We start from the raw sequence: 27,571 nt of genomic DNA, 5'->3' as shown, positions 1-27,571 counted from the left end.
GTCGTGATCTAAATTTGGTTTTTACTATTATCATTGTTGAAAATATTTTTTCACAAACGTAAGTTGTAGCGAACATGGCTTCAACAGAGCAAGCGAAAGAACGAAGCTTCGGATATTTATTTTCTTGGAAAGATTTGAAAAGTTCAACATTTGTCTAGTCCTTATATCTAGCTTTCATTTAACATCACATTCTAAATCTGTGAACTAACAGCATTATTCGTACATCTGCTGAAAAAGGATCGAAGTACAGAGATGGTGATAATAATAATAATAATAATAATAATAATAATAATAATAATAATAACAACAGCAACACTTAACCTTTTAATGTTTCATCAGTAACATATCGTCGCTTAAGAACCAATACCGCGTAACTGACAAAATGTAAATTTTACAGGAGAAGGAAAAAACCGAATAAAAACCATAAAAATAACGGAGTAGTCTTGAAAAGTGGTGTATGGCTATGAAATAGCTTAACTAATTTATAAATAAGTGAAAATGGATGATCATGGCCGTACACATTTGGCCATGTCACTTACGCGGTATTGGAACTCTGCCGTTGACTACATTTTGTTAGTTACGCGGTATTGTGAGAACTTTAGCAGCTTCAAGACACATGTTGACAAGCGTTTACTTTACGTTAAAACTGCCTTCTGGAAATATTATTCGTGCTCTTGTATATGTCAATGTGTTATCTGAATTGTTGTCCTACCATCTGACTTGAGGTCAAGGTCGGTAGGCTGTAGCTTGAATCAGCACTAGATTACGTTCCAGACAATTATTGCTGCATTCTTAGTCAATCAAATGCTGAAACTATGGGAAAGGAAAAAGAAGACACAGTTCAATGTTTATTGTTATAATAATAATAATAATAATAATAATAACAATAATAATAATAATAATCTGTTACTAGGTACTTTATTTTCACACTACGTATTTGAATAGATAAGTAGAATTGTTATTAAAACGTTGCTGACAAGTATAACTTTATAATAAAATTAATAATAATAATACTAATAATAATAATATTATTATTATTATTATTATTATTATTATTATTTTTGACAATGGACTTGAATGACTTGCGAATAATGAAAAGAAAATCATATAAAAATATAATAATAACTTTTCAGACACAATATTCTTTAAGCACAATAAATAATTATAGGGCTATGCTGAAATCACAAAAAGTAATTCTTCAGTCACCCTAGTGTGGAATACTATCATAAAAACTATGGCACAATCGGTTCTATATACAATAATGTGACGGTAATTTAGGCAGGCTACTAATGCTCTTTTTTTCTGTGCTTTTGCACGAGAACATGACTTTTTTTTTACTGAAGGGACGCCATCAGTACTATTAGCTAACCAATATCACACAGTTCATTGTTTAATTCCCAATGTACACAGAAACATCATTTTGAAAACCTGAATTTTTTTCTCATCAACTTTTAGATTGTAGACAAATGTTCTCTTTCTTCTCGATTCAGAATTTGTGCTGCCAGGAGTGAAATTCGCAAGATTTGATACGTGAACGGTCCTCTGTCCCCAAGTCATAGTTTTCCAGAATGCCTGAAAGACGTGTCTTCTCTCATTAGAAATTAAATTACAGCCCTTACTTTCGAATTTTGGCACATTTTATAACTCCACTCTGGCCTCAAATTCTTTGCATCTCTTTCCGTATCATGTGTCACTTTGCCATCTTTCGACCTCTTGTAGCTAAGATAAGCTTCCTCTTCCATTCCAAGTTTTCTATTTTTCATTTTCTTCCACTTAACCTTGTGTGGCTTTGAACTTCTTTTTCTCTTTTCTGTCAAATTTCCATGAAACGCTTGAAGATTATTCTCTTTACCTTTTTCTGACGAATGTAAAAATGTAGAATAAGTAGCACTCACAAGTCTACATCTGAAGACGCATCCGAAATTTAGATCCTTCATTGACGAGGTATTGTCTTCCGTTTCTGTCCTATCCCATTTCTAGCGGTATTATTTTAATAGTGTTTATATCATACCAGACTGCATAATATGATCATAACCTTACCGGTAACACTGATCTGCAACAACCCATTTTCAGAAGGACGGTTTTCTTTTGCATTTGAATTACCAGGAAGTACACCTACGAATAAGATGAGATTACTAGTGTTTATAAATGTGATATAAATGGATTAAAAAACATGTGTAGTAAATTTTATTTTACTGTTTCTTCATATATTAGCTCATGCGATAAGTATAACATTGTAAACTAATTTCATAATAATAGTCCATGGGCGTGAATTTGAACTGCCACTGGGGGAGACCCTGGTGTGTGTGCCTGAAAGTGTATGAGCGGTAAAGCTAGATGAGCCACCTCTTCCTTTATTTCGGCGTCAAGTGCAAGATCTTCGAACTGGACGCTTGCCAAGGCATCGGAAAGGTGTGTCTGGTGTACCTTCACAAGAGCGAGTGCGAATCCGATCTAAAACGAGAGGACCCCAAGATCTGGCTGCTGGACAGAAGTTTCGAGTGGCACTACCTGGCTGCAGACTTGTGTAGTAAATATTATTATCAATTAAATCTTCCTCCTACCGGAGGAAATGGAAGGAACCAAGGTCAGGACCACTGAATGTAGCGCAAATTATTTTAGCGGCCCATTCATGATTATTTATATTAGGCTACTTAAATTAAGTTTCCTGTTATGATTCCGTAACTGAAGAAAAATACGCGTTTAATAACTGTGATACTTCTTATGCCATACCTTTGTTAATGTTAACAGAAGTTTCTCCCGTCTTGAATGCAGAACATAGCACAGATAGGATTTCGTTCTCGCTAAACTGACCGTCGTCTGATTCATTGTCCATTTCTTTTCTTGTATCTGTAGGCCTATATAATAATAAAATATTAAATTCACTATATTTCAGTGAATGAACTTGCAGTAAGATTCTGCGTGAATTCAGCTCAACTAGCATTAAATTGACATTAGTGAAATAATTCTATTATATTTACCTTTTAAATAATTGAAACTGAACACTTCTTTAATCTTCTCAGAATATTACACACTGTTGACACAATTTTACAAGGCAGTAACGAGAACCACCTTCCGTACCGTTGGCACGCAGGGAGTAGACATAACAGCCTATCTGTTGTCAGATACGCGGTATTTCCTACAGACTTCTCGTGACTTCAGATACGCGGTATTGTACCCCCCTCCTTCGCACGCAGGCCATTCATGCAATCAAATTCCCGCGCTTGTCAATGCATGCAGATGACAGTGGAGGTACCATCTGTGCAAAAAACAGTTTTGACCAAAAATGTCAGTTACGCTGTATTGGTTCTTAAGCGACGATATAGTATAATGCCGTTTTATGTTATACCAGTGCTCTGTGTTATACAACCGTTTTCCTCGTAATACTAGTGAACAAATCATACATTTAATATTCTCATCATACTGACAGCAGAAAAATGTGTCCTCTCATCCTACTTGAAACTTTCGTTTTTGTAGAGGTACATGGTTTCGAGAGAGACATTGCGACGATACGCCACTCGCAGGTCAGAGACAGATACAAATGGAACAGAGTTTGACTCCAGTGAGTGAGAGGGTGGGGGTTGGGGGGGACGTAGGAAGCAAGAGAAATGCATAGCTATCATTGCGAGGCCACAATGTGCTCGCGAGTCACATTTTCGCCACGGCTGCTCTAAGGTTTGTCAAAGTATTTCTGAAACACCCTGTATAAATGAATGAACGGACCACCCTGAACATAAATGTATTGATATAGGAAGTGTCTCCTTTGTGACGAGTCCGACGAATCAACATCTCAAATTAATAGGCTTATGAATAAATATTTCTTAGTGAACTACAAACGGTAGCAGTTTATAGTAAAATCCTTTGTTGTATTCAGTACACGTACTTTAATCTGTAATTCCTTAAAGCGGTATTTCGCTATAAACAGCTTTAACTACCAGAGCTGTGTGACAGGTGAACACTCACACATGTTTAACTGCTGACATCACACCACGCTGACATTTGCTTGTCCGGAAAGTGTCTTTATTTAGGTATTTTCGAAAGCCCCGAACCGCTAATGCGTAAGTATTTTCTGAATTTCCGCTGCGGTCACCAGTCTCGGCGGTGACGCAACATGTCTGTGCTGAAGTAGGTTAATGGCACTCACTACCAGTCCAGTTGCAATTTCTCTCATTTCAGTGATTCACCCGCATCACAGTTCCTGGAAACTGCATCCATCACCTTTCAATTTTATTGCCTCACTGAATGTATCCCTCAGACACCGAGTTACGAACGTGATACCCCCAAGGTCCAGGACAAGTAAGATTTCTGAAGTTAGAGAAAATATCTTCAGGCTCTGGAAATTCACATTACGTGTGCAGTTTTACGGGTATTAGAGTTTCTCACAGTGTTGAAAGGTTTATAGGGGCATTGACACTAACAAAGATGAGGATGAATAACCACATTCACGCTCTAAATGCGTCAACTCCGGTTTATTTAATAAACGCATGAGAATATATTGGATTTCGTAAAGTATTAGGCTACCTTTACACTGAAATATTATATAAGCTGTACAAGTTGTAGTGATATCAAATATAGATAAATATGTAAAATAACTTGAAATTCATTTTATAATATACAGCATGAACCGTAAGTAATGTCATTAATAGAGCCCGTATGTTTAGGCATTTATTTTGGTTAAAATAGGCAGGCATATAGGCACTAAAATAGTAAAAATAGGCAGTGAAATAGGCATTTAATAGGTTCGTTCCAACAAGCGGTTCATGGATCAGTTCATGTACGGTTCCTGTACCATCTTATGCGCATTTATTTTGGTTAAAATAGGCAGGCATATAGGCACTAAAATAGTAAAAATAGGCAGTGAAATAGGCATTTAATAGGTTCGTTCCAACAAGCGGTTCATGGATCAGTTCATGTACGGTTCCTGTACCATCTTATGCGCATTTATTTTGGTTAAAATAGGCAGGCATATAGGCACTAAAATAGTAAAAATAGGCAGTGAAATAGGCATTTAATAGGTTCGTTCCAACAAGCGGTTCATGGATCAGTTCATGTACGGTTCCTGTACCATCTTATGCGCATTTATTTTGGTTAAAATAGGCAGGCATATAGGCACTAAAATAGTAAAAATAGGCAGTGAAATAGGCATTTAATAGGTTCGTTCCAACAAGCGGTTAATGGATCAGTTCATGTACGGTTCCTGTACCATCTTATGCGCATTTATTTTGGTTAAAATAGGCAGGCATATAGGCACTAAAATAGTAAAATTAGGCAGTGAAATAGGCATTTAATAGGTTCGTTCCAACAAGCGGTTCATGGATCAGTTCATGTACGGTTCCTGTACCATCTTATGCGCATTTATTTTGGTTAAAATAGGCAGGCATATAGGCACTAAAATAGTAAAAATAGGCAGTGAAATAGGCATTTAATAGGTTCGTTCCAACAAGCGGTTCATGGGTCAGTTCATGTACGGTTCCTGTACCATCTTATGCGCATTTATTTTGGTTAAAATAGGCAGGGATATAGGCACTAAAATAGTAAAAATAGGCAGTGAAATAGGCATTTAATAGGTTCGTTCCAACAAGCGGTTCATGGATCAGTTCATGTACGGTTCCTGTACCATCTTATGCGCATTTATTTTGGTTAAAATAGGCAGGCATATAGGCACTAAAATAGTAAAAATAGGCAGTGAAATAGGCATTTAATAGGTTCGTTCCAACAAGCGGTTCATGGATCAGTTCATGTACGGTTCCTGTACCATCTTATGCGCATTTATTTTGGTTAAAATAGGCAGGCATATAGGCACTAAAATAGTAAAAATAGGCAGTGAAATAGGCATTTAATAGGTTCGTTCCAACAAGCGGTTCATGGATCAGTTCATGTACGGTTCCTGTACCATCTTATGCGCATTTATTTTGGTTAAAATAGGCAGGCATATAGGCACTAAAATAGTAAAAATAGGCAGTGAAATAGGCATTTAATAGGTTCGTTCCAACAAGCGGTTCATGGGTCAGTTCATGTACGGTTCCTGTACCATCTTATGCGCATTTATTTTGGTTAAAATAGGCAGGCATATAGGCACTAAAATAGTAAAAATAGGCAGTGAAATAGGCATTTAATAGGTTCGTTCCAACAAGCGGTTCATGGATCAGTTCATGTACGGTTCCTGTACCATCTTATGCGCATTTATTTTGGTTAAAATAGGCAGGCATATAGGCACTAAAATAGTAAAAATAGGCAGTGAAATAGGCATTTAATAGGTTCGTTCCAACAAGCGGTTCATGGATCAGTTCATGTACGGTTCCTGTACCATCTTATGCGCATTTATTTTGGTTAAAATAGGCAGGCATATAGGCACTAAAATAGTAAAAATAGGCAGTGAAATAGGCATTTAATAGGTTCGTTCCAACAAGCGGTTCATGGATCAGTTCATGTACGGTTCCTGTACCATCTTATGCGCATTTATTTTGGTTAAAATAGGCAGGCATATAGGCACTAAAATAGTAAAAATAGGCAGTGAAATAGGCATTTAATAGGTTCGTTCCAACAAGCGGTTCATGGATCAGTTCATGTACGGTTCCTGTACCATCTTATGCGCATTTTTTTTTTGGTTAAAATAGGCAGGCATATAGGCACTAAAATAGTAAAAATAGGCAGTGAAATAGGCATTTAATAGGTTCGTTCCAACAAGCGGTTCATGGATCAGTTCATGTACGGTTCCTGTACCATCTTATGCGCATTTTTTTTGGTTAAAATAGGCAGGCATATAGGCACTGAAATAGTAAAAATAGGCAGTGAAATAGGCATTTAATAGGTTCGTTCCAACAAGCGGTTCATGGATCAGTTCATGTACGGTTGCTGTACCATCTTATGCGCATGCGCTTGTTGAGCATCTGCTATGGGGTTGAAACTGGACTGGACGCTGTTGGAACGCTTTCGCGGATCGTTATGCACTAAATCCAGAGATGCTATAACTGTGATCATCTTTGCTAAGAACGGGATGCTTAATTATTATCGTTTCGCAGCTAATTCTAATTGCAGAAAATAGAACTTCGATCATTTTCTATAAAAAGATGACAAAAATATGGAAGGGAAGAATTCCGCTAATTCAATGTCGTGTACTGGGGGACTCTCATCTAAAAGTAGTTCTTTTTTAATTATTAATGTATGTACGTTATTTATTATACTTTTAATCAAAGCTGCATGTTGAAATTATAATTAACTATTTAAATACCCAAATAATTTCCATTCTCTTTCTTTTTGCCGAAAATTTAAATTAAATCTCTAGTTTTATTATTCGTCTGAACTGTCACTTTTCATCTTTAACCTCAATGATGTGAACAGTCGATCATGTCTTTCTTCAGTATCCAGGAGACGTTGGTGAGCTTATGCGCATGCGCGTCTCTCGTACTCTTCCGTACATGCCTCAATCCACGGACTATTTCTGACCGTTCCGAACCCGTGTCAAAAGCTTGTTGGAACGCCCGACTGCAGTACATGTTTCCGGTTCAGGACTGGTTCGGATTGTGTTGGAACGCTTTTTCTGTACTGCGCATGCTCACGATGGTTACGGACGGTTCCTGACTGTTGTTGGAACGAACCTATTATTCATGGAAACAGACAAAAAATAGACAAATACTTAATAAACTATCCCATACGGTACTCAGTTTCCTTGGTTACATGCCACAACAAGATCCTTTTTAAGTTGTCAACTGTCATAGTGAGCCGCCTGTCAGAGAGAACGTTTTTCATGGTGGAAAAAGATCTTTCTGTTTTTACTGAAGTTATTGAAGCAAACTTAAAACAATTAATTTCAGAAAGACTGTCTCTATTTCTTTCAGAGATCGGGAAAAACCGACTCTTTATTGTCTCAAAAAGAGGGATGTGAGAAGAGATTAGAGACTTCAAAGTACGCGAGACTTGTGCGTGCAAGCGACAACAGTAACGGGACCTGGAGACTTGCTTTTAATTAATACTTCCCTCATCCCCTTTCTTTCGCTGGCAAACACCGAAGTGACCTGAGCACTGAGGGTTATACTGTTCAAACGTCTTTGTTAAGTGACATAAAAGACGGAATCGGAAGGGGAGAAAACTTTACGACTTCTTGGAAACCTATGTATTACTGGAGAATAAGATTCTCAGCAAATATTTACGTGAGGTGAATATATATTTTTAATTTTTACAACCGTTCTTTTTTGTTTTTTTTTTTATATAATTTATGTGCGGTTTATTTTAAATGCATTAAAAATATATAAAATGTGCAATAACGACGTAAAAAGGCTAAAAAAAAAAGGCATTTAACTTTAAAATAGGCAACGAGAGCTAAAATAGGCAAAAAAAAGGCAAAATCAAATTTGTGAAACATGTTTATCTCTAATAGGTCTTTCACACATAAGCTCAGTTAAAAAAAAAAGGCATTTTGCCTAACATCTGTGCTCTAGTCATTAATTTCACGGGGTTATTCTTTGAGATATTTCGAACAAAAATGTTTAATACAATTTTATTCGTTTTTACTTTCTTTTCGAAATAAAAATTGTTTTATTTGAAACATTTCATTGATGTTTTGGGAAAGCTATTGACTGAATTCCCAATATTCTCAGTCAATTTAAGAGAGCAGTGTATTGTGATAATAAATTATTCATAAGAAATTTTTGGTTTTGCCCCTTAAATGTGCAGAATGTTATTTTTCTTTTTGTTTTTTGAAGCTTGAGATGGGCAATAGGACTTCTATCCAGACACTGCTATCTCAATAAACATAATGAACATCTGCATGTATTGAACTTTACAGAAGTCAGAACTGTAGGAAATGTTAAATGGGTGTTAAGCCATCATCTGACATTCTGCTGAACTGTGCAGGTTTAAACCATATCCACGAATGAGGTGACATTCGTTTTTTTTTTTTTGTATAAATATTTTTCTCTATAACTGATATCTAAACTGGTCTTTATTTCATCGTCCTTAGGAACCTAAGCACTGAATTAAACGTTTTTTAATTCATTGCTGTGAATAATAATAAACTACTATTAAATTGTATTAATTACAGGACCAATATTCTGTATTTAACCCTCAAATTCGCAAAGGATACAACAGGTTAATGGGCTATATGCTATACTTTTAATAGAACAATAGAAAAAAATTGGTAGGAAAATTAAAATTCCACAATACTGTAAATATTGTACAACATATAAAAATATGGACATTGCGATTGTTGTTTTCTTTACAGTCCAACACGGTTTAATAAACTAGTGTGAGAAATGAAGTTTTGCCAATTTAAGGGTTAAAAGAGAATATTGAACTATGATGTTACTGCGCACTTTAACATCACTAAACATTTGAATTAATTAAATTTGCATTACAATTGATTTAATGTATTTCAACTAATTATAAAAGGCCTAAGTTTTTAATTTAGTTACATTTTTTCTAGATTATGAAATTTTATTTGAATTATTGATAAAGTCTGGAAAAATAATGCCATATTGAGCCTGATCTATACAGAAAAATGCACGATAATACAATGTTTAAATCCTATGAGTAATAAATCAACTTTCAAAGGGGGTAAAGAATAATTTAATAAATCTTTCTCAACTTGGTGAGGTTGCCAAAGACAAAAAATGGTAAACAGTAACATTTAAGGTGTGACATTAAAAATGTCTTACAAGAAGTTTGTTTACAATAAACCGAAATTTACATCGAAATATGTATTATACGTCTTTCTCGTGTTAAATCTATCGTACCTGGTTAACATGTTTCAGCCTGTTATGGGCCTTCTTCCCGCTCTGACCTGTATTTGTGTATTAAGTGACTCGTATTGCCCTGATTATACATCTTGATTACACAACTTTTAACACTATATCACTTCGAATATATATCTTTCTCGTGTTAAATTCTATCGTACACAAATACAGGTCAGAGGGGAAGAAGGCGCATAACAGGCCGAAACATGTTAACCAGGTACGATAGAATTTAACACGAGAAAAATATATAATACATATTTCGAAGTGATATAGTGTTAAAATTTGTGTAATCGAGATGTGAAATTTACAGTAGATAGTGTTTTACAATAATGAAAATTTGTAGTAAAATAAAAAAAAAAAAAAATAGACTGAGAAAATTCAACTGTAATTTAAATTGAAGTACAAGTGTCACCGTAAAATCTGCAGAGAGCCCTGCAAAGCTATCATAAAAATTTCCTTAATTGTTATTGTTGGGACTCCAAATTTATGACAGAATGAGACGAATTGTTTTGTTATGGTCCCTCTAACGGCCAGCATTAATCCGATGATTTCTATATCCCTGAGTTTATGTGATGTTTTGTAATAAGATACTGTATAATGCCTAATACATACTATAGTACTATCATTTTTATTTCAATACAACATGATAGAAAGCGCCAGGCTACATTGGCGACGACATTCAACATATGTTGGACATGATCTTGAAAAAATGAATAAGACATTTTAAAAATAATTTTGTAGAAATCAGCAAAAAATTGCGTTTTTCCAAACTTCTCTTATATTTCGGGGCAAATATAACTCAATCCATGACACAGGACACATCAATAAAATCCTGAATAATCCTAGGAAATCCAGGACGTCATGGCTACAACTGTAAGGCCCGGTTGCAGAAACACAAATCAAATCAGTCCCTGATCGCCAATCAGTTGATGTCTGATTTATTTGATTGTTCATTGCGTTGCACAAACGTGAATCTCCAATCAACTTGTCTCAATTTACTAATAGCTGATTTGAGAAAGAAATACATTTGACAACAGCGCTATTTAGCAACCACAGCCAATTTGATGCTCTTTAAAAGTCGCGAAACGAATGCATCAAGTGGGCGGTGACTAGGAAAATAAGTGAATGTTGAAGTGAATGTTTTGCTGCTTTTTGTAGAAAGGAAATAGGCGGATTCTATTTGTATATAGGCTACAATATAGTGAAAAAATGAAGCAAACAAAAAAAAAACGTGAGGGGGTTTCTGTTGTGGGATTTGCTAGGGGAGTCGACAAGAAATTGGAATATGCATAGCCTCCATAGCCCAAAAGAATTCCATTTCCCATCTCTGTATTTACAAATGGAGCTCGTAACCTACTCATTAAAATATTATGTTGTCATGTGTAGAACCTTGCCAACGGGCTAAACATTCCAGAATTTCAATGATGGTGTAGACTACATATTGTCTGTATATTCATCATTTAAACCAGGTGATTGGATGGGGATGTGAGCAGTCTATATAACCAATATTAGGCTACTCTTGGAAATCCTGACATGGCTGAAAATTCTCTCTGGATTTCAAATCGTTCCCTGTTTGAAGTTTGGGGATTTATGAGACCCTGCCATAACAAAGCAATTTCACACGTAACATTCCTAACTACTCGGCAAATAGTTGATTTGTGGACCCTAACAAGATAACCCAAGACCCCCTGAAAAATTCTAACAACATAAAATCTCAGCATTATTAGAACTTGGTTCGTAGGAGAAAGTGGAAGGTTTCGATTTGTCTCTCTGCATATATTTGTTTCAATTTTCGAAAGTAACAAAACACACGAATCCTTACTTAACCTAAATCTTTGCTCAAATTCTCTGTCATTATACATAAAAACAATTCATGTCTATCACGGAAACGCCTTCTTAATAATATTTTTTTTCATTCTGAAATTTCTTCATCAGAAGAATCCATTATGTCGAAAACAATATTGTTACGCTGTAACTATTTACTATATACATTACTGCATTATAAACAGAACAACATAACTAGCCTACTTGATCGATGATCAGTGACTTAACCAGCAAAAATCGGTTGATCAAATCTGATGGAAGACTGATCTCCGATCAAACACTGATTGTTCTTTCTGCAACAGAAATAGAACTGATGGCCAATCAAACCCTCCTTGATTGCCAATCATATTTTGATCGGTGTTTCTGCAACTGGGCCTAATTCTTGCAGTAACTCCTTCGAGGAAGATGTAATATTAATGGTGTCAAATTTGAATAAGTTCTATCTGAGCATCTTCCCAGCCAGCAATTCTGTACCTGCACACTCTGTCAACCCAGTAGCTGTGTCTCGAACCCCGGCCCGTCTCTTACGAAACGGTCACGCTCCAGCAGTTACCAATAAATTGCTCTGTTGTAGGAAATTTACAGTTAACAGTTGGTGGCCTTGTCTGCCTTGACTTTTCGATAGAATTAGTCTTCGCGCCGGTTGCATAATGCACATGCAATCCTCTGTAATAGTTCCTGTCATAATACCTCGGACTCTCGTCTCTTCTAGCGCTTCCAACAGGGTGTATAAAAATTCATCATCTATTTTTTTTTGTCTTTTTCTGTGTAAAGTTATTACGTTTCAAGTTATATATTGGAGCTACAAACACACACGTTACACAATAAGAAAACTCCGAATTTTATTTCCGTAGGTATATGTACATATTATCCACAACCTCAATTAGAGGTGCTAACCTGTCTAATCGTATATAATTAATTTAATCTATGTAACCTAGTTTATTAAATTTATGTAATTCTATCTTTCTGCCTGCCCGCTCGCTCGCCCATCCATCCATCCATCCATCTTATGCCTGAGTTGTCTATCTGATCTATCTGTCTGTCTAATCATCTCTAATCCTCTTTATTTATTCCTGTCTTTGTACTAAACATACATATTCCTCTTATCTATATAATCCTAATTCTCTATTCTCATATAATCGTATCCATCTAACCCTATGGATCTACCTAATCTTATCTAATCCTCTCTCCATACATAATCCTCTTACATATAATCTCTTATCTAGCTAATATTATCTAATCCTCTTTATCTAATCGTATCTATATAACCCTATCGATTTTTAGTAGGTTATTTTACGACGTTTTATCAACATCTCAGGTTATTTAGCGTCTGAGTGAAATGAAGGTGATAATGCCGTGAAATGAGTCCGGGATCCAGCACCGATAGTTATCCAACATTTGCTCATATTGGGTTGAGGGAAAACTCCGGAAAAAAACTCAACCAGGTAACTTGTCCAGACCAGGAATCGAATCCGGGCCACCTGATTTCGCGGCCAGACTCGCTAACCGTTACTCCACAGGTGTGGACTAACCCTATCGATCTATCTAATCTTTTTTAAATAATCATACATAATCCTTTCATCTATAAAATCCTATCTACCTAACCCTATCGCTCTATCCAATCTTATTTAATTCTCTCTATATAATCACACATTATCCTCTTATCTGCCAAGAAGTCAAAAGGAGAATAGCAATGACAAAGGAAGCTTTTAATAGAAAAAGGAGCATCTTCTGCGGATCTCTGGAGAAAAAACCAAGGAAGAGACTAGTAGAAGGGCTTTGTGTGGAGTGTAGCATTGTATGGGAGGAAACATGGACATTATGACGAAGTGAAGGGAAGCGAATAGAAGCATTTGAGATGTGGATATGGAGAAGGATGGATCATGTGAAATGGACAGACAGAGTAAGAAACGAAGCTGTGTTGGAAAGAGTGGGTGAAGAAAGAATGATGCTGAAACTGATCAGAAAGAGAAAAAGGAATTGGCTGATTCACTGGTTGAGAAGAAACTGCCTACTGAAGGATGCACTAGAAGGAATGGTGAACGGGAGAAGAGTTTGGAGCAGGAGAAGATATCAGATACATGGATTATATGAGGAGACAAAGAGGAAGGCAGAAAATAGGAAAGACTGGAGAATGCTCGGTTTGCAGTGAAAGACCTGCCCTTGAGCAGAAGACAATGAATGAATTCTCTTAGCTATATAATCCTATCTAGCTAATCGTATCTAATTCTCTATTTTATCTAATCGTATCGATCTATCTAATCTTATCTAATCCTCTGTACCTAATCGTATCTATCTATCTGTCTGTCTGTCTGTCTGTCTATCTATCTATCTAATCCTCTGTACCTAATCGTATCTATCTAACCCTATCGATCTATCTAATCTCTCTATATAATCATACATAATCCTTTTATCTCTATAATCCTATCTATTTAATCTCATCTAATCCTCTCGACCTATCTAATCATATCTATCTAATTCTCTCTATCTAAATTAATTTATTTATCTATTTTTTTCCATCATTGCTCATAAACGTGTTGTTACCCCTGAATAGCGTCTGTAATATCACAGGACGTTATATAAATAATGACTAATGGTCATGATTCCACGGCCGCTGGTGGTTCCAGTTAACACAGCCATGCTAATACCAAACTCCAACTCGAACGGATATTAAACAAGCCTGGACATCTCGACAATCCTGTTGATGTCACCTCTACGAGCCAGCTGAATAACAAGCGTTCACAAGTTAAAGGTGTCACTTTGCCTGCCGGCAATCATGTTACAGCACGAACAGTAGTAGAAGGCGGTGCTTGGAAAAACAGGAGAGTCTTGTTTTTTCCTAACACGCTGTAATTGTCATATTACAGTTAAATCGAAGCACACGCCAAATTAACGGCCGACAAGCGAGACGGGGGAAATGAAGTGGGCAAACCAAGGTGATAGTTACGAGTCCAAGACGCCAGACAGATGATTCGTTACACTCGACTTACTGCAGGACGCTTTGGATTGCGAGCGGGCATATCATAACAGAATGATGCTATTGTTCCTTCGCTGCTATACAAACCAGTTCAGTTACTGCGCCACAATGCTAACAAATTACATCAGGGAGTCGCTGTTAAAGTCTTGTCGTTTGAGTTATTATATTGCAGTCTTTTTGTATCAGGTTAACAATTTATATTAATTACTAGCCGTACCCGTGCGCTCCGCTGCACCCGTTAGAAATAAATATAAAGTAATTACATAATTAAAATAGGACGTCTGATCCAGGGAACATTCGTGTTTGATAGAAGGATAAATCGTTTAATATGTTACTTAATTTAAATTGCATCCAAATAATTAAAATGCGATCATTTTTGTCCAGAGACACTCATTTGGTGCAATGACAATTCCTTTAACATGTTTCTTAATTTTTATTACATGCAACCATAGTTTAATGAAGATTGACATCATTTAGATTTAATGTGTATATTTTATTTTACTTGTTGAATTATGGTAATAGCTGAATTTTAACCCTTGTTTTCTACGTATTCAGTAAATGGCGCTTGGGCCGCTATGGTTCTGAACCCTTCAAATAACTTAAATTATATTATATAATATTACATTACATATTATATTATATCAGAAGTTACTGTAATAACATTATAGAATTATGTCCATCTAGAGAAACTACACTTTCCAATGGTGAAATAATAATTAATTATACAAATCGGTTAATTTAGCTTACGATATTACTTCATACAAACACAAACATTCTCTGTAGGCTATCTTTCATAGCTTTCGAGTGTTGCTGTCCAAGGCCCCTTATAGACGAAGTCATTTGTTTTTTAATTCATTACACGGCCTTAGATGGCAGTTATTTTAATTTTAAAACTCATTTATCTCATTAAATATCAGTCCTATCAAAATTTTTCAAGCAATAAAACTTATCGAAAATTATTTTTAAAGAAACTTTTGTTATGTAACATTTTTCACAAAAATCAATAATAAGCGAGATATTTCGATTTATTTAATTCAGGCCCACTTATAACCCTCTTTTAAATAATGTATTTTGAATGTCATATAGCCTAAAATCTAAGTTACAACGAAGTTAATTTATGTTCTAATTTTCATCGAAATCCGTTCAGCCATTATCGCGTGAAAAGGTAACAAACATACATACAGACAGACAGATAGAGAGACAGACATACAAACAAAAATTTCAAAAAACCGATTTTCGGTTTCAGGGTGGTTAATTATATATGTTAGGACCAATTATTTTTGGAAAATCGAAAATTACCAGAAAAATTTCGGCTACAGATTTATTATTAGTATAGATACAGTAGGCTAGATACTGAATGTGGTTGCTTGGATACGCTTTTGTGTTCAAAACGTAATTAGAAAGTCACTGTTAAACTCATTTTGTGTACATAAATAAAGCTTAGAATGACGTCATATCACACAGACCAGAAACAAAATTTGGGCCAACTGAATTTCCCGAGTTCCAATCATAACATACTGCGCATATTTTGATTTTGAAAAGGTGATGTAGACCGATAACCAATTAAATAAAGTGAATATACGTTAAATGGGTCCGTCTTCTTGCTTATCATGTAATATGTAGTCTTAATTATTAACTGTGTCACATTTATTGATTGGATTAACGTTTTCGGCAATTGTTTGCCATCATCAGATTATCATAAGTGTCATATTACACACACTGAATACTAATTACGAATGTGAAGTAATATTCGGGCAAACAAACATGGTTCCCACTTGACTAGATAAATGTTACATTATAATTAGACGTGCACTGACTCAGCTGTTTACATGAACAATGTTTTCATTTTATCATAAATGTTAAGATTGGACACAAATTAAATTATGACGTGAAATAATTATATATTATAGAATTTTCACGTGGAAGTATTGTGTTCCATATAATGCATAAATTGAAACAAGCAGGTTACGAACATGCTTAATGCTAAATAATTACTATGTTTGAAAAATTCTGGTATTGAGAATTACATATACACATGTCAAGCGATCACCCAATGGTATTGCATTTTATCATAAGTTAAAATTGAACACAGAAATGAAATGTGAAAGTCATGCTGTTAAAATTACATTTACATATGTCTAGTGATTACCCATGGTAGCATGACACGAGAATTAAAATAGTGATAAATATTAAATATTAAATAAATAGTTAAAATACAGCTGAATAATACAGCGTGCAACAAAAGTTTCTGGTACAGTGAAAATTTTAGTTTTTTTCAAATATTTGATGGTAAACATCATATTTTCAACCAAATTATTAATAAAGGATTGCATCACACCACAATCAAGTAGTTCCAACGCCTAAACCATATAATTTGGTCATGGTTCCTCAGAAAATGGAAGCTAAACAAGAGAATAATTCTAACATACTGTTACAGAAACTTTTGTTACACTCTGTATATCAAAGTGATATTACGTGTGGTATTAATTATTTTATTTAAATGGCAGCTACTGAGTTTAAATACATGTGCCTTGCTTTTTTTTGCCAGCAATCAGGAGACTGATTTTCACATAACTTCGTCACTTAGTCCCTCTGTTCCAAAATATGGTATAGAAAGATATCATAAATTCTGTTCCAAATTATGGTATACATTTGTTAAAGTTCTCAGTAATATAATGTAACTTTAATACATCTACTAGGTAATTATTTATTTGATAAATTAACATGAGAAGAACATAAAAATTAAGTACAATTCATTCTTTGTGATGTCAAATTAATAAAAGAAAAGAATCTTTGTTTTGAGAGAGGAAAATTAACATAAAACCTGCAATAAATTATAACCCTTTTTGTACGACTGTTGAGCCTTAGATGTTCTATTCAACATTGACTGGGTTGGTGTTAATTTATCTGCAACAGAAACAACACAGCAGGTGCCCATTTGATTTCTGTTCCTAATTAACTATTTAAATATTATAGTTTGATGCACTACAGATGATTAGAAACATTCACAACTGCACTGTCTGACAGTCCCTTCACTACTGAACAGAATACCACAACGCGAAAGATTTCGTGCGCGCATGCGCATTAATCAAGCTTGTTTTGTATTTTACTATACCATATTTTGAAACGGAGGGAGTATTTAATATCGAAAAATATACGCAACTATTCATTCCTGCAATTCGGGAGTTACCACAGTATAAGAAGAATCAGTAGGGACAACTCTTGTCGGCACCTTTGATGTTGTTGGTACTAAATTCAAGCTCAGTAGTTCTAGTTCTCAATGAATCCAATTATGTCGCTAGTATCAAACCACTATCAAAATATTAGTAAAATATTTATTTATTTTATTGGTCAGTAATACGAATAATCTTGTATGTATATTATCTATCATTAATATTATGTCGCTAGGAAGTCAAAATACTTATATCCATTGTTGACGTTCATGTTCGCACTTCACAGCAACGGACGCCATGATGTATTATGTTGTACTTGGATCAATTTCACCAACATAAGCCTCAAACAGTGACTTGAACGTTAGCGTCAATTAGTGAATATTTTCATGATGATTGCATACGGAAGTAATTATTATTATGGTTATATTGCCATTCCTTTGCCTCATGTCTTTAAAATTATTAAAAGATGAGTAATGAATGTTTTCAGTTAATATTAAATTATGCCAGCCTGTCGTACATGGAGATCCATCTGGTGGAGGTTCCAGATAATACACCCGGTTTCGTGACATGCGCACTCAGAATTTGTTCCCACGAAATGGCTTAGGTGTCTTTACTGTATGTTCTCTATACTGTGGAGTTACCAACATCCAGTCCTCTACCCTCTTGCTCTTGGTTTTGGTGTTGGCGGCAGAAACGTGTGCTGTTATGAAGGACGCTATAATATATTAGTTCATCCGTATTTTTATTTTCTGAGTTTGTTGAAGGAATATTGAAACAACTTGTTGCAAAATCTCTACCACTGAATGTCTAACTCTCATTTGTTTATGCCTTCGGGCTTTCTTAGAGCTCCGTTACAGAATGGTATAGGCCGATATGTTTGTCAGTTGCAAAGAATAACTATAAAATTCTGCAAGAACAATGGATCAAGCAGAGATGTAAGGGAATTTATCGAGAATGATTTGTTAGACTTTGCTAAAAATTACCCTGGAATTGTTGTGTACGTGAAGCCACGGCGACATCGAACTCCATGTTTGTCAGCAGAATACTTAAATGGAGAGAAGCATTATGTGAGCTGTCATAACTACACACGTGATGAAGTTATAAAATGGATCAATTTGCTTCGAATACAGTCTGGAAACCAGATCATGAGATTGATGAAATTGATACACACAGATAATCCATCAATACAAGGACCATGGAGCCCCTTTACAAACAAGGATCCAAAACTTAATGTGACAGAATTTCCAAATGAGGAACTATTTCGTCCTATTTATGTTCCCAAAACTGCAACAGAGAAGTTAAAAGATATATTTTAGGAACGGCAAAGAAATTTATCATTTTTAGATGAGAAACGAGCAGAATGATGCAAGGTAACTATAGTATTGTGTAACTGTAAATTGTTACGAAGTTTGAAAAGAAAAGTATCTTAAAGTTTTGGAATTACTGGTCCTGTCATCAGTGTAATTTTTTTAAATAATATATTCTATATAAAAAAACATCAAAACAAGCATATAAATACACTAGAACAGGTATGCTCAAAATTGTAAAAGCACCGATTACACGGATGATGCTGCACTGCATAACACACACTGTGTACGGACTGGGCTCCGCAACTACATTGCAGCACCGCCCGTGGCATAGTTCTTACATTCTTACAAATACGGATAACAAACTGAATTTGAAGAAGGAAAGAGTATACACTGCAATATTCAGTTATTACATTGTGTATCATATTTAATATAGTTATGATATAATAATATCATAGCTAATATCATTTTCATATTCCACCATATAGTCTACTTTGCGGTCTATTCAACATCTGGATTCTTTTCTGCAAGTAATCGGGAATCTATTTCCAACGAATTTACTGCAATGCGCTAAAGATGCTCATCTGTTAATCGGGACCTATGTTTGGATTTAGTAACCTTCATTCTCGAAAACAATTGTTCGCACACATATGTCGAGGCGAAGGTAGCTAACATAGTGGCAACGAATAAGCTCATCTTGTAATATTTAGTTTTGTTCATTTTTTAAATAATTCTATGCTTGTCAAGTCATATTCTCTGCATTTAGTTCTGGATTCTACGTTACTTAGTAAATCAAGTAACTCGTCCTGGAACTGCACTCTCACGGATTGTACTAAATTTATGAAAAGATTAACAAAAATACTAATATCACTCTCCATACGTTTAAAATCACTAAATCTATGTTCTGTGAATTCACATTTGAACTGTTGCAGTACAGAGACATAATTAACTATATTTTGTTCAGGTATCATACATCTCTTTACAAGTTCACCATCCGTGAAAGGTTTTAGTGCCTTAGCTAATTCCCAACATACTACATAGGCTAACTTGCTCCAAAACATAGACTCTGAATTGTTCGACTCTCTTCAATGTTTGGCCTTTCATGAAGTGCTTTCAATTCTTGAAGATGTAGTGCACGTTGCATCCCTGAAAAATTATTTTATCAAAATATCTATTCCTTAATAATAATAATAATAATAATAATAATAATAATAATAATAATAATAATAATAATAATAATAATAACGTTGGTATATGAAAATAGGCTATATTACAGAATACAGCTTCTTTGTCACTTCGGCATGTTCTGGGTAGAAGAGCCTATAATGTAGTTTTATGTTGCTCAGTAGTATTCCTGACAGTACCTTACAATATAGTAAACACTTTCCGTTTTCACCGAACGTACAAAAAAATAGGATTTATCCCACACTGTAAGGAATGATCGTTTGCTTACAGAAGGTTTTGACTGTGTCATTGTCCCGCACTGTTCGTACGTTACTAAGTACTTGAACTGCCTTCCGCAGCCATCCGTCGAGCTTCGAACGAGGATCAGCACGCTCTACATTCGAAGGTTGTGATAACAGAACGTAATCGCGAGTCAGAGAATGAGCATACCTGCACTAGAACATTTCTGATCCCGCCGGGAACCGAACTCGGGCCGGCTAGTCTGGAGGCAGGCACGTTACCACAGAGCTATCTCAGCGGACTTGTAGTAGAAGTAGCATGACATTTTTCAAATGCCGAAATTAATTTTTATATACGTTCCAAGAAGTCATGAAGAATTTAACCTTGCGGTACGTTGTTGTATTATGAAGAGAATGTGTAGGTAGTAGGCATGTGTTGTTTGAAGACACAGACGACATTGGGCCACCTGTGGCGGACTACACCCCTGTGGCAACTGACCTTTCTAATCCGCGCGTCGATCTGAACCTCTTCCAGTGAAAGGTTCGCGCACGATTCGGGGGCACCGCGGCTTTCAGAGAGCGGCGCAAATCAGAACGAAATCAGCTGGCCCTACTTGTGCGCAGTTTCCCGTTGTGCGGACAAAACAGCAAATAACTCGCTTCACGGAAGTATTATACAGGCGTATTCGTTAATTTGTTTACAGTTCAAGTCAACAACTTTGGCACGATTGATTACCATGGCAAGATAGTGTAACACTTTTAAATAGCTGCCAAATAAAGTCTGAATATATCGAACTTAATGTTACACCGTAGGACTTGAGGCATGCATATTGACGTCACGTGATTCCTACAATGAATCCGTCTAATATTAGATTGAAAAGAGGGGAGATTAAAAGCAAAAAGGGTATGGAAATTCGCGTTATATGTTCACATGCATTAAAGGCAGAGTTGCGGCCTTGCAGAATAGTAGTCTAGTCCTGTAGTTTTGGTAGAATACAAAGGAGACTTGAATGCATGTATAGGTGTCAAAATTCTTTTTAAATTAAGGGTTACATAATCATATCATAATAACCCCTGACACATATTATATCAGATTGATCAGTCTAATGAACTTTCAAGAGAACTTTTGTCAATTTCTCTATGCTGCCTGCTTGGTTGGTTAAGGCGCTTACCTGCCGATCCGGAGTTGCAGGTTCGTTCCCGCTTGGGCTGATTACTTGGTTGGGTTTTTTCCGAGGTTTTCTCCAACCGTAAGGCAAATGTCAGGTAATCTATGGCGAATCCTTAGCCTCATCTCGCCAAATATCATCTCGATGTCACCAATCCTATCGACGATAGTCTCATAGTTGATACAGCGTCGTTAAACAACGACGTAAAAACTATGCTGCCATCAAACGACTGCAAAAGAAGTTACGTTATAACAAGAGCTAGGAACTTCGTACCGATCTCGTTATTCAGGGTGCGAGCAGCCAGGAAATGGGCATACAAAACGGGCTATTGTACCTGCGCGACCAACGGCCGCTTTGGAGTGCATCATATTCATTTCCACAAAGACTAGCCACCGGCGTAGCTCAGTCGGCTAAGGCGCTTGCCTGCCGATCCGGAGTTGCGCTCGGGCTGATTACCTGGTTGGGTTTTTTCCGAGGTTTTCCCCATCCGTAAGGCGAATGTCAGGTAATCTATGGCGAATCCTCGGCCTCATCTCGCCAAATACCATCTCGCTATCACCATTTTCATCGACGCTAAATAACCGAGTAGTTGATACACCGGCGTTAATAACCAAGTTAAAAAATCCACAAATACTACATGCACTTCTTTATTCTACTCTAAGTATCTTTCGGCGATTCTTCGTAGTAGTCCAATTGCATCTCTCGTGCCTCGTACCTTTTCCCTTCCTGAAGCCGAAATGAGTGTGTTTTAATGTACTTTAGACTAATTATTAAAAGCATGTTCTAACTTCAAATTTTCAAAATAATCGTACATAGTATTCAAAACTAATCTTTAACCTACAAAACACACGAATAATCGTCATACTACTGCGATCATATTATATCAACCTATCAAACATTGCAATTGATCTCTCTGCAACTATAGAAAAAATACGAGGAATTCAATCTCGATAGTCCCTTCCCTATAAAAAACATATTAGTGGGTGCATATCTTGTTTTTAGCGTACGGTACTTAAATACTTATGATTAAAGAGCAACATTCATCTTCAACAAAGTTCCTATTTTTTTATTCGTGCATCTCATGCTCAAAGTTCTCGTTTAGGTTCTTGAACATTCAAATTACTCGTATCTATATTGTGCATACTGCAGATTTCCCCACCCATCTCGTAAGAGAAATCGCTCAATATAATTACACAGGTTTACGCTATTATTTATTGTAAATTAAATTAAATTCTGAGGTAAAAAGACTGAATTATATTAAATTATACTAGGTTATACAAAATAATTGTAAATATAATTTTGACACGCACAGAAAATCAACAAGCGGGAAAACGTAATCAACTGTAGCATATGACATAACATAGCCCTACAACATGTTGCGCCGCATGGAACGCTCCTGCCATCTAACGGTAAAACTTCGCATAAGATATCCCTATTTATCGTCATTTTTAATAGCAGTTATAACACCGCCTGTTGTTTATGCAACTAGCAAAGTCTTGACGTATCTAAGGTTGCATTGTATTTTATGTGACTAATTAATTGTGGCCATATTACCGGATCCCTTAAATAATCTGCTAAAAAAATTCAAAACGTCGTACCCCATTGTTTCTGAACTTATGAATTAGAACTAATAATGCTAGTGAGCGCATTATGACGAACCATTCGATCTGAGTAGATATAAAGAGAAATGTAATTACCTAGTTTCATATAAGATCGTAAACTCGTTTAGCCAGCATGATAAATTAATCAGACGACATTTTCAATAGAAATACGAAGGTGCAACGAAATGTTAAGTGCTGTGCTATAGAATAGACGCAAATACAAACAATATAACTAGACATAGGCCTGCATAATTAATTAAATTATTGCACGATTAGAGGTGAAATATGATTTCTAAAACGGGCTGAGGCGTAAGCAGAGTCCCTGGAGACAAGTTAATATCCAGTTGTGTAATAAATACTGCAGATTTTATTGCACAACTTTCATGCCACGATCCCAGCTTTTATCTATCTGTTAACACTGCGCAGCTATAAAAGACGGGCACTAAAATGCCGCAGTCCTTCCATTTCAGTCAGACGTTTTCTTGTTCGATGATCTTGAATCACTACCTTTCACCTGATCTTCACATTTCCTCCGAGGAACGAATTACTCCCAAGCACGCTTAACAGTACCCGGGCACGCCTATCGTCTGCAGAGATGTAGACCACGGGAGATCACTCAGAGGTGAATGAAGAATTTCCGTAACATTTATTCACGAATATGAAATCGACTTGACATTAAAACTGACACAAGTGAATTGGTGTTGAGTTCCTCATCATCTTTTGTCACGTAAACGCAATCTGTATGGTTGCTAGGATACCAAATCATTTTAATACTTAAAACTCACGAAAGGAAATCCCTTTTAGGTTCATTTTATCTGCATTATTATTTACAATTCAACTTGGAACCAGTACCAGTGTTCTTCTGTCACGAAAACACAATCCGACATGTGGAAATTGCTTGGATACACTGAAGTGAAATTTTGTCAATTTTGTTGAAGAAAATTCTATTTTTCGTTTTCAATATTAAAAAATTGTACATATTTAAGAGAATCTATCCACATATTTTGATGTAGTTAGACCCGCTCGACCAGCTGTTTCGGCCGACATTTTTAAAAGAAAGCTTGCATTCTCCGGCTGGACCTCTGAACTTTTAAACTCAATTTTCTCCATTTGCATTTCTGTTACATATTGATTCACTAAAAATGCTATAACTTCCCCAAATTTTGTACCATGTTCGCAATTATTGTAGGTGCTTTTAAAGGTATGATTAACTAAATTTATCAGTTTTTCCCTTAAACTTCAAGTTTTTTTTTCTGCAAAAAATAAAAGTAAATAGCAGCTTATGTTTCAGGAGGTTTTAAGACTACTGTCCGACCGAGTGGCTATGTCTCAGGGTCGACGAAACGGGGGAAGTCACGTGACAATTACTTTACGTGGTCTTTTTCTTTAAATTATTTTAAACATTTGTATAATATTAAGTGATGAGAAAGAGAAAACGAATTGGTAGGTGAGTTTCTAGAAGACATACCATTATCTGAACGCGAAGAGCGTCCGTTTTATACGCTGCTAATTTGGGTTCGAATCTCGGAGGGTCCAAGTAAAATTTGTAGTGGACAAAGACGATGTCTGGTGGTAGGTTTTCACGGTTATTCCCGTTTCCCCTGCCATAATTTCACCATTGCTCCATTAATGGTCGTTATCATATTCACTGTAGACAACTTTCTATCGTACACCAAGGACAACTCTTATTTACTTACTTACTTACTTACTTACAAATGGCTTTTAAGGAAACGCAGGTTCATTGCCGTCCTCATATAACCCCGCCATCGGTCTCTATCCTATGCAAGATTAATCCAGTCTCTATCATCATATCCTACCTCTTTCAAATCCATTTTAATATTATCCTTCCATCTACGTCTCGGCCTCCCTAAAGGTCTTTTTCCTTCCGACCTCCCAACCAACACTCTATATGCATTTCTGGATTCGCCCATAGGCGCTACATGCCCTGCCCATCTCAAACGTCTGGATTTAATTTTCCTAATTATATCAGGTGAAGAATACAATGCGTGCAGTTCTGCGTTGTGTAACTTTCTCCATTTTCCTGTAACTTCATCCCTCTTAGCCCCAAATATTTTCCTAAGAACCTTATTCTCAAACACTCTTAATCTATGTTCCTCTCTCAAAGTGAGAGTCCAAGTTTCACAACCATACAGAACAACCGGTAATATAACTGTTTTATAAATTCTAACTTTCAGATTTTTTGACAGCAGACTAGGTGACAAAAGCTTCTCAACCGAATAATAACAGGCATTTCCCATATTTATTACGCGTTTAATTTCCTTCCCAGTGTCATTTATATTTGTTACTGTTGCTCCAAGATATTTGAAATTTTCAACCTCTTCGAAGGACAAATCTCCAATTTTGTATTTCCATTTCGTGCAATATTCTGGTCACAATCCTACGGCGACAAAGAGTCTATAATGACGGCGCGTGCCTCTTTGAATGGGTCGCTTGGGTGAATGACGTAAGACAGGTACCCACCACTGAGGGAATATTTGGTTACTAGGATAATAATTCTTCCTAATACAACTGCCATTAGTAGTTGCTAGGAAGGTTTCCCAGTGGAACAACTCTCAACAGCAACTCAACTGTAGTTTAATGAAACTGCACTTGCTATTACTACAGCAATGCGAACAAGATGCATAAGTTCCCTCGACTTAATTTCAGTGGATGAACTGAGTTGAAGGCAGTTTGCTGTGTTGTATATTTTGGTTACCACAGTTACAGTCCGCGTCACCGTTTTTGGCGTGTGAAATAAGTAATGGGAACGTTAAGTGCGAGTGATTTACATTTGCCGCAGTCAGTATGACAACTGTATTTGGAAAATGGCTGATGTGACGTGTATAGGAAGTGGTACCATTTTCAGCTGCACTAGCAACATGCTCACTAACTGGGCACTATATATCTAGGACACACGCCAAAAACGCTGGCGCCAGCTGTAACAGCTGCTCTTCGTATGCACAAAATGGCGTTCTCACAAGCTAAAGCTGATACTGAATTTGCAGTCACTAAACTCAAAGTTGCTCTGTGGGAAAAGATATCTGTGACAAAAAAAATCTTAGCTAAATTAATTTTATGTATCTTATTGCAGTTCCATTCAACGATTCAGAAGTCCCTTATGTCACTCTTGCTATCCTGTACGACTTTGGTATTGAACTCACGCCCTTCTATCCCATACGCCGTCACTTTCTCTGCACTTACCCACCCAACACAACGCATGCTTTTTGTTTGGGTTTAGGAACAATTAAAACCTTGTTCTGCAGTGACTGAGATTTCGCAGCAGGTGTGGATGACTGTCGCCCCAGGCAACGAGTGGCTCTGATAGGTTATAAAGTTTCAAGTCATTCATTCGACATCCTGATTACGTCGCTTACAGCCATTGTAATTATTATTAACTACCAGTTTTAATGATTGTTTCTGGCAATGATCGGCAGTTTAGAGTTGCTATTGCAACTAGGACTGTCGTTACAGGGTTTAAATATATCAAAGACGAAAGATAACGGTAAATAATTGGAAATTTGTGACAGATTTGGTATTGTTCAGCAAGGAATTTAAGGGGATGCGGTAGTCTGAGATACTGTTCTGTATGAGTGAAGATATTTTGCTATTATTCTTCAACTTTTGAATCTATCAATTTACAATTTTTACAGCACAAATTTACAGGTATATTTCGGTTTTTAGTATGTACTGGAAACAACCAAACAGAGTTTGATAATTTTCATTAGATTTTTGTGTTACCAGTTTCATCCTTCGTATTAATAACTCATGTTAAAATAATTCTGTACCTATTCTATAAAAGAATACCTTACGTACTGTAAATTCAATCTTCACTTCTGCTAGATCTGAAAAGATAAAATTACTCAGACATGTTATCTACTGGCAGTACAGCCCAGCCACTAGCCTTTACAGAGGGTCGAGCAGAAGTGGCTAGAAGAAACCGGGTTGCGACTAGACAACCGGACGAAAATATGATTCAATATTGAAAGCTCTTTCGTCACTAGAAAACGCCAACATATTTCTGGAACGTACTATATTTACTAACTCAGTAGATTTAACAATTTTTCAGCACAAAATTACAGGTATATTTCGGTTTTTAGTATGTACTGGAAACAACCAAACTGAGTGGAAATTAATTAATTAAGGTGTTGGACAAGGTTGTGCCTATCCCCATTACTATATATACAGGAACACCATTTTATTTTTACTAACATTTCTAATATTAACCTGGCTGTACATTTGGATTAACAGTTGAGAACCGGAAACACCGTTTGCTACCCCCTTCCACGACTGGAGTTCGATGATACTGGCGTAAAATACAAACAAATCACTTTACTAGGTATAGGGGAGAAGAAAAATAGTTCATTCATTTACGTAAACTAGAAAATA

General features: G+C 36.1%; 1 protein-coding gene and 1 pseudogene across 1 annotated transcript in view; one reads left to right on the top strand and one right to left on the bottom strand.

The window, feature by feature from the left end:
* The window catches only part of LOC138713204 (dendritic arbor reduction protein 1-like), a 528,115-nt gene that overhangs the window by 357,035 nt on the left and 143,509 nt on the right, over positions 1-27,571 (bottom strand). The window lies entirely within an intron of this gene.
* LOC138713978 (large ribosomal subunit protein mL43 pseudogene) lies at positions 18,341-19,092 on the top strand (annotated as a pseudogene).

Source organism: Periplaneta americana, chromosome 14 (assembly GCF_040183065.1).
Source record: "Periplaneta americana isolate PAMFEO1 chromosome 14, P.americana_PAMFEO1_priV1, whole genome shotgun sequence".
Classification (NCBI taxonomy): domain Eukaryota; kingdom Metazoa; phylum Arthropoda; class Insecta; order Blattodea; family Blattidae; genus Periplaneta; species Periplaneta americana.
Note: the sequence above shows the minus strand (reverse complement) of the source record. Positions and strands in the feature narration are given on the sequence as shown.